This window comes from Thunnus albacares, chromosome 24 (genome assembly GCF_914725855.1).
Source record: "Thunnus albacares chromosome 24, fThuAlb1.1, whole genome shotgun sequence".
Classification (NCBI taxonomy): domain Eukaryota; kingdom Metazoa; phylum Chordata; class Actinopteri; order Scombriformes; family Scombridae; genus Thunnus; species Thunnus albacares.
In genome coordinates, this window is record NC_058129.1 from 12,146,453 (window position 1) to 12,155,422 (window position 8,970).

At 40.4% G+C, this 8,970-nt stretch overlaps 1 long non-coding RNA gene and 4 other non-coding genes across 5 annotated transcripts; all 5 read left to right on the top strand.

The window, feature by feature from the left end:
- The first annotated feature begins 557 nt into the window (after positions 1-557).
- Positions 558-8,578, top strand: LOC122976210. The gene is made up of 3 exons (XR_006400863.1): positions 558-3,867; positions 6,548-6,749; positions 7,074-8,578. It is a non-coding gene; the product is annotated as an uncharacterized LOC122976210 (long non-coding RNA).
- trnam-cau lies at positions 1,740-1,812 on the top strand. The gene has a single exon. It is a non-coding gene; the product is annotated as a tRNA-Met (tRNA).
- trnam-cau lies at positions 2,390-2,462 on the top strand. The gene has a single exon. It is a non-coding gene; the product is annotated as a tRNA-Met (tRNA).
- trnam-cau lies at positions 5,541-5,613 on the top strand. Its single transcript has one exon. It is a non-coding gene; the product is annotated as a tRNA-Met (tRNA).
- On the top strand, positions 5,952-6,024 carry trnam-cau. The gene has a single exon. It is a non-coding gene; the product is annotated as a tRNA-Met (tRNA).
- Positions 8,579-8,970: the final 392 nt, after the last annotated feature.

Sequence of the window (8,970 nt, forward strand, 5' to 3'; positions counted from 1 at the left end):
CTACAGAGCCATCAGCCCCCCACCTTCAGTCACTTTCCACCCAGATCCAACCATCGACTCCTTCAGTGCAGCTTCCAGGTACCTCAGAATTGTCAGGAGCAAAATAAAGGCTGAGGCTTATTCATCCTAAGCCAACAGCACCACTGCCACAGCTGTTTTTGTAACTGGTCCCATGCCGCAGTTGTTGATGCCACCCAGTCCTATCCTTGAACCAAGTGCCACCAACACTACCTCTGACAGTCCTGCCAGTAACACAGCTGCACAAGTAAAACGTAGATACAACTAGACGATCACATGTAATACTTGCAGGAGGACAGTTTCACACACAAGAGACTGGCCATAGCCAATGCAAGGGCAGAATATATTGCCCAAATACAGAGACTCTTAGTAAAGAAGAGTGGCTTACTCACATTTTAACTTTTGATATTAATTTGAATATTTTTTGTGCTGAAACAAGTCAATCATCAGAAAATTGATTGAAATTCGAAGTTTGTGAAAATGAGAATTTTTTACATTTTTATTATTATTTTATCAGTCTCATTGACGAGAAAGTGGTCACAGCAATAATTTGCTTCCGCACCATCTGTTGCCACTTCTAAAACTATTTTCACACATCGCTGGAGCTTTATTTTTATCAATATGTTATATATTTTTCTTTAATATTTCTGAATGTAATTGACTTCAGGTACTTTACAGCCATGAAAACAACCACCCTGCATTTATAATTATAGTGTGTATTATTGAATGGAACTTGGAATCAGGTGGAAAGCATTCAGAGTTTTGTTTTTGTAAGGATTGAACGTTTTTAGCCTTTTTGGCAATGATTATTAACTGTATTGCTGGAGGGGAAAGGAAATCTTAGAAAATTTATGTAACTGTGTATGCAGCAAGGAGATTTCTGGGTGTTATGGGAGTGTCTGAAGAAGGTGTGCAGCAGCTGTTGAGAGATGCTTTTAGTTTCTCTTAAACACCTGAAAAGTAGAGAACTTATAGCAGAATGGGAAAAGGGTGGGAAGGAGTTATTATTTTATTTTAATTAGTCAGTTGAGAGTTTAGTTTAAATCCAGTAGATGGCGGTAATGCCACATTTTAGATGCCAAAAGCCACTATAAATCAAGAAGAAGAAGAATTGAACTTGTATTTTTAACACATTTTAACACTGCCTTTGTTTTCTCTTTCTTCCTTCCCTCCTGCTTACAGCATGTGATTGATTCAGGTACTACAGCCATGAAAACAATCACTCTGTGTTTATTATTATAAGTAATCATGTATTATTGAATTGAACTTGGATTTCAACAAATAACAACAAATTATAAACAATTGCCACAAGAAAAGCCTTCAACTTTTTGTGGCATTGGATGGGATTTGAACTCGGTCTGCCTTTGGTGTTTTCTCTTTCCTCCTTCCCCCCCTCGCCTCCCCTCTTCATACAGACAATTGTTCCACAGCTTTTCTATTGAAAGAGGATTGAGCGATCTGTAGAGGCTTAAATACATTAGAGCCCCACCAGTCAGTTGAGCTCTCTGGCAAGAGACAGGACATTTTATTTAATTTTACAGAGACGTATCAGAAGATGCTGGGGAGACTTTTCCAACTCACTGACATAACACTAGAGAGAAAAAAGAACAAAAATTTTTTTTCCTGAATTTCTGAACTAAGGATGTTACATTGGGAAAGGGATTTGAGAGGAAACAGAAGCATACGGTCCTGAAAAACCAACAATTTTGAGTAACTTCTGGGCCTTGTTGGCGCAGTAGGCAGCGCGTCAGTCTCATAATCTGAAGGTTGTGAGTTCAAGCCTCACACGCGGCAGGAGTTTTGTTCTATCTGTGTTTCTGCCTGGAATCATGTACACTGAGATACAAAGGTGTTCATGGTGTACCAGCAGGTATGTTATGGTATTGAATTGTTTGTGCTGACTGCATTTGGCTAGATGCTAGACAGCCAAGCCACATAAAAGGTTTCCACTAAGATGCACCCATGCGTCAGTTTCAGTGAGCTCACTATGTTTTGAGGGGTATTCTCTTTTTCTGTCAAAAGAAGGTTGAACAATCCGTAGAGGCTTAAATACATTAGAGCCCCACCAGCCAGTTGAGCTGTCTTGCGAGAGACTGAACATGCAGGTTTTACAGAGACACCAAAACAAGAGTATGAAACTCAACATCTACATTAAACTTGCACTTGCAGTTTCTACCAGGAGAGATGCATCAGAAGATGCTGGGGTTTGTGAGACATTTCCAACTCACTAACATAACACCAGAGAGAAAAAGAAACAAACATAGTTTTTTTTCCTGAATTTCTGAGCTTAGGACGTTGCATTGGGAAAGAGATTTGAGGGTAAACAGAAGCATATGGTCCTGAAAAACCATCAATTTTATGTGAATTCTGGGCCTCGTTGGCACAGTAGGCAGCGCGTCAGTCTCATAATCTGAAGGTCGTGAGTTCGAGCCTCACATGGGGCATGTGTTTTGATCTATGCATGGTTTCAGCTGAAATCATGTATTATTAGATACACAGGTCCTTAATGGGTTTACTCTCACCCCTTTCATAGTGTCACTTTGAGCTGGAGCAGTTGGCTCTGCGACTAGCTAGTGAACATTGTGCAACATTTAGAAGCTAAATATATTTCCCTTAAGGAGTTGGTAAAGATCAAGAACAGCGCAAAAAGATACTGGATATTGGACTTAATTTCATTGGGCGGCCAGAAACATGACTGTTGGATGTGGAAATAAGCAACTTTTTGCTAAGAAGTTAACCTTAAAAGGTTATGATAGGTGTATGTTGTGTTCGCAACTTGTTTCCGCTGCCCCCAAGTGGCCAAAAAAACAGTTCATGGAGGTTTAAATAATGTGGGAAATGCTGATTGTAGAAGGAGGCTATGGGAAATGGATTTGCTGGAAAGCAGAGGCAAACGGCCATGAAAAAACATCAATTTTGAAGGATTTTTGGGCTTCGTTGGTGCAGTAGACAGTGCGTCAGTCTCATAATCTGAAGGTAGTGAGCTTGTGCCTCACATGGGGCACATGTTTTGTCCCTTGTATGGTTCTGCCTGGAATTATATACAGTGAGAGATAAATGTGTTTAGGGGTTAACCAGCAGGGATGTTATGGTGTTGAATGGTTTGTGTTAAGTGCTGACTGTCTTTGACCAGAAATCTCTGACTAGATGCCTGGTAGCCCAGCCACCTCAGAGAGTTCTACTAAGAGGTTTCTGGTGGTCCTGGTTAAGTTGACAGTATCCAGTTGTCAATTTCAGTGAGCTCACTCTGCTTTGGAGGCACTCATTTTTTCTTGTCGAAAGAGGTTTGAATGAATCGAAGAGGCTTAAATACATGAGAGTCCCACCAGCCAGTAGAGACATCTTCAAGAGACTGAACATAAAAGATGTTTACAGCTAGCACCAAAAGAAGTGAGTTAATGAAACTCAGCATCTACATTAAACTGCACTCGCAGTTACTACCAGAAGAGATTCATCAGAAGATGCTGGGGTTTGTGAGACATCAGACATCAGTCTCCTAATCCGAAGGTCATGAGTTTGAGCCTCACACAGGGCAGATGCTTTCTTATATATTTCATCTGGAATCCTGAGTCAGCAACACAAGTCTTTATGGTGTACCAGCAGAGATGTTATGGTGTTGAATGGTTCATGTGTTACGTGTTGACTCCCTGTGACTAGAAAACTCTGGCTAGCCAAGCAATGTAAAGATGGCTGTATACTCCCTCAGACATGCTTGTCAGAAGACGACCATTAAACCCCGCCCCAACCAGCGGACATGGGGAAGCTGCACATGGCCATTTTCCTAACTTTCTGATATGGACAAACCAACATTACGCCCACTTTACGCAGTGATTGCCTAGCTGTGCGAAGGTAAGGGAGGAGCCAAGGTTTGAACTTTCTCTTGCTCTCATTTTTCATTCTTGACACAAGTATTTCTGTCACTTTTTATGTTAACAACCAAGTGCAACACAGTGACTGCCTTCCAGGAGAGATTGTCTGAAAATATGTGCCATTATCCTCGTATCTGAACGATACTGTGTCTCCCCCACACCCCTCGCGTCTCTGTGACGTACGGCTTCTCACTCCGCGTTTTAGCGAAGCTGTTCGGAACAGGTTCAGAACACCAGAGGGAAAGAGACAAAGTCTTGGGAAAAATGTTCCAGAGTTTCGGTGCTAAGGACACTGCGCTGACCAAGCCATGAGAAATGGATTTGAGTGAAAACAGAAGTTTTTGGACTTGTAAAACCATCTATTTTGTATATGTTCTAGGCCTCGTTGGCACGGTAGGCAGTGCGTCAGTCTCATAATCTGAAGGTCATGAGTTCGAGCCTCACACAGGGCAGGAATTTTGTTCTGTCTGTGTCTCTGCCTGGAATCATGTACACTGAGATACAAAGGTGTTCATGGTGTACCAGCAGGGATGTTATGGTATTGAATGGTTTGTGCTGACTGTGTTTGGCTAGATGCTAGACAGCCAAGCCATGTAAAGGGTTTCCACTACGATGCACCCATCCGTCAGTTTCAGTGAGCCCACTCTGTTTTGAGGGGGATTCTCTTTTTCTATCGAAAGAGGACTGAACAATTGATAGAGGCTTAAATACATTAGAGCCCCACCAGCCAGTTGAGCTCTCTGGCAAGACACCGAACATGCAGGTTTTGCAGAGACACCAAAACAAGAGCATGAAACTCAACATCTACATAAAACTGCACTCATAGTTTCTACCAGGAGAGATGCATCAGAAGATGCTGGGGTATGTGAGACATGTCCAACTCACTGACATAACACCAGAGAGAAAAAGAAACAAACCTAATTTTTTCCTGAATTTCTGAGCTAAGGACATTACATTGTAAAAGGGATTTGAGGGTAAACAGAAGCATAGGCCCTGAAAAAACATCAATTTTGTATGCTTTCTGGGCCTTGTTGACGCAGTAGGCAGCACGTCAGTCTCATAATCTGAAGGTCGTGAGTTCGAGCCTCACATGGGGCATGTATTTTGATACATGTATGGTTTCAGCTGAAATCCTGTATTATCAGATACACAGGTCCTTCCTTGGTTCACTCTCACTGCTCTCATAGTGTCGCTTTGAGCCGGAGCAGGCAGCTCTGCAGCAAACAGACAAATAGTTAGCGACTAGCTGGTGATTGGAGTGTTTAGAAGATAAATATATTTCGGTAAAGATGAAGAACAGAGCTAAAAGAGTGGCCAGAAACACCATTCCAAATGGTTGATAATGTTGCAACACAATTATTGCCTTTCAGGAGAGATTTTCGGAAAGCATGCGCTGTTATCCCCGTATTTGAACAATATTGCGTCTTGTGTGTTGGTGGTGGCGTGTGTTTTGGGTTCTGGTAAGACAATGAAATAAGATCCAGGAAGTCCAATTGGAGTAATGTATAAAAGAGATTATGTTATGATTATTACATTATCAAATAGGTTGACATATGATGTTAATGCAGGGTATTTTTCCAACAGTTCACATATTGCGTATTATTTTAAAGTGGAGACAACCAGTTGATTCCCTCTGGAATTGAATTGGTGGGGGCCTCGTTGGCGCAGTAGGCAGCGCGTCAGTCTCATAATCTGAAGGTCGTGAGTTCGAGCCTCACACGGGGCAAATGTTATGTTACATATCTGAAATATTGTATGTACAATCAGACATACGAATTGGAGTGGCATCCTAGGATTTTTAGTTTCTGGTGGCTTTCTGCTTCCCTTCTGTTGCACTTTCATGCTAACAGACAGGCTTCAAACACTTAGAACATACAAAGTCTACTTGCTTAGTTTGTTCTTCCAGAGTTCTCCATGAGTGTTTTTTGAGACCTTCCTGCTTTTCAGAGTTTATGGTGTATATATACTCAGGAAAGGAAAAAGGAAATGGAGGGCAAATGGTGAAACAAACAAGGGACAGAAGCATCGGTGCATGAAGAACAATCCATCTTGGTTATATCATGGGCCTCGTTGGCGCAGTAGGCAGCGCGTCAGTCTCATAATCTGAAGGTCGTGAGTTCGAGCCTCACACGGGGCAAATGTTTAGATAAAGTCAAGTGCTTCTTGGAATTATGTAAAGCCAGATACATAATCTGTGATGTCAGGGTCTTCCCAGCCTGAGATCAGCAATACAAACAATCAGTGGTTAAAATTTAGTGAGCATACAAATTAAGAGACTTTGTTGCACTTTGAGAGATTTACAAGCACATGTTGACACTTAATTTCACTTTGAAACCAATTTTTGGCAGAAAAAAGGAAACAACAAGCTTTTCTAGCCAGTTTTTACAGCTACAGATGGTGAGTCTTTGATACTCAAGATAGTTACTTGGTGGAGTATCACTACAAGTCTCTCTGTGTTTCTCCTTTCTGGCAATCACATCATTAACGTGGGCCTTAAATGTCATGTGTCTGTTTCCATAATAAGGCTTCTGCTGATGTTCATGTGTTGGACGTTGCTAAGAGAAAGTGTAAATAGTGTCACAGCTGAGAGATGATCAGATGTGTCCGCAGTAATAAATTTCACCCTGAGGAAAATATCTGTGCTATTTTTCTTTGTAAAGGGCAATCGTTTGAAGAATTCTCTCCTGCGTTACAGCCATCCACATCTGCAAAGCCTGTTAACTGGTGCCAGAAAGTCAGGCTCAAGTCTCTCACCAGTGCGGTCAGGGGAGACAGTGTAGCTCTAGGTTATGTAAATACACCTACAGAAGACAAGAAGCCTAAGTGACATCTGTAAAATAAAGTGACTCTCCACCACTGATGGTAAGATTATGCAAGTACTAAATATACTAAGATTACTAGGAATGTAATTTCCAGTCATTATCTTAAGTTTGAGCTACTGTGAAACACTGAATTTGCAGTAAATCATGTTTCAAAAAAATAAATAAAATGAAAGACTCAATGCAAATAACCAGTAAACATAAATATATATGTTCCTCTTTCACATATCTTTGATGGTCTAAGGATAAAGGGTGTCATGTTGTGCAGATTGTTAATCCCTTTGTGATTTTGACTAATGTAAATACATTTGACTTAACTCAAATTGACTTCTGATTCTTTATGAGCTGTTTAACTTTGTTTTTTCAGCCCAGACAGTTTCTGGCTCTGGAGTAAGATGTACTACAACCTGAAATCACAGCAGATCCAGGCTGCAGCAGACATCACTGTTTGAGACCTACACAGGACGCAGGGAATTACAAATGACCTGAGGGATTGTTGATTTTACCTTGTGGTTGATTCTTACATTTTGAACTACAGTTTATTTTTTTGAATAAATCTACAGTACAGTAACTCAAAAAGAACATTTTCCCCCCTCTGTTGCAAAAATAGTCATGAAAACGAAGGTTTACACAGGGACAGAGTCACTACTGAGTTATATAATAATGAGGTCACTGGACTTTGTAGTGTTTTTGTTTTCTTCTGTGGGATCACTCTAATATTCCTGTGAAGACCTGCAGTGATCGCTTTTATACCACTGTTAACACTTCAATCCACTGTGATTGGTCATCGTAAGGAGTATTATTAGTATTATTAGTTGATAGACAGCACGAGGCCACATTAATTCATCAACATCTTTGGGAGTCTGGATGTTTTTTTTTTTCCATCTATGGATGTTTTTGCTCATTGTTACAGTTGTTATTTGTTATAATTGCTGTAATATGATTGTTTTATATATTTACTCTGAAATTTATTATTATTTTTCAAAACAGTACTTTTTGAAGATTTGGAATAAATCACCTTGAAAAATGTCGTATAAATTCAGATTTTTCTATCTCAGTAAAGTTGAATTAGAGGTTATAACTATCCTACTTGATTAAACACTGTCTAAACTTCTTATCAGCTGCAGCTGTCCAGGAACAGTCTTGACATTCAGGTTGACGTTTACAGAAAGCTTGGCTCACATCTCTCTGTTTACTACTGCGGTTTCAACATTACGCAACCTTTGGAATCAGACTTCAGAGTGGAACTTTCCCAGAGCTCGCCCTCCCCTACAGGTGCATGTGATGTGTTTATGAATAGCAGTGATGCTCACATGTCGGAGGAGTTCTGACAGGCATGTCTCAACTCTTTGATTTCTCTTTCCTTTTACTGCAGCAGCAGTTCAGTCATACCTGCTGCCCTGCTGTTTTATCGTTAGATCGAGAATCTGTCGCCTGAAGGCAAGCACAAAAACAAACAGGTGCATCAAAATCAAAGTGGCTGTTAGTGTGTCATTTATGTATAAGAGTGGAGTGAAGGGGAGTATTTGTGTGATAATTTATATAGATCCTCTGGTATAGTTGGACCAAACAGGCATAACAAGCTTACCCTATATGAGGAGGTGGAGCATGACCTTTATCTTTGTGTCAGGACTTGTTTTGCACTACCTGTCAATGATGATTGGTTTGTTATCTCATCCATTAAAAGGTTACTTGAATATAGAATATAGAGGCCGCAGCTGTTCTAAGATGCAGTGTAGTTTATTCCCAATCAGCTTGCCTGAGTTTCCTGATTTATGTGAATGGGGGTGGATGTGAGATAAAGGTATAAACTGTTAAATATTAACCAATAACTAGCATATAAACAAGTAAAAAGCTTACACATGGAGAAGGGTTAACCTCATTAACTCTGCTTGGATGCCAGTGTCTGCTAGTTGTCCCTCTCGTCCTTTCTTGTGGTTTTGCGGTAATCATGAAGACCATGTGTTTACATAAATATGGGGTCTCCACATGTCCATTTTGGAAATCTGCCTGGACCTTTTCATGAAAAAAAAAAAAAACACTATAGAGTTGCCAGACTGTGCGCTATCTTGTTCAGATGTGTTATTTGGACTGAAAAGCACTTTTACTTTAGGAAGACTGATTTCAAGAACTTCTGCTGTTTCTGTATCACCATGATTGTTCCTGATGCTTTCACAAGAAACTTTGGGAGGTTTCCTTTCTGACAAGACCTTATTTATGCAAATAGTCACTGTGGTTCAGGAGCTACAGTCATTTTAATTTGG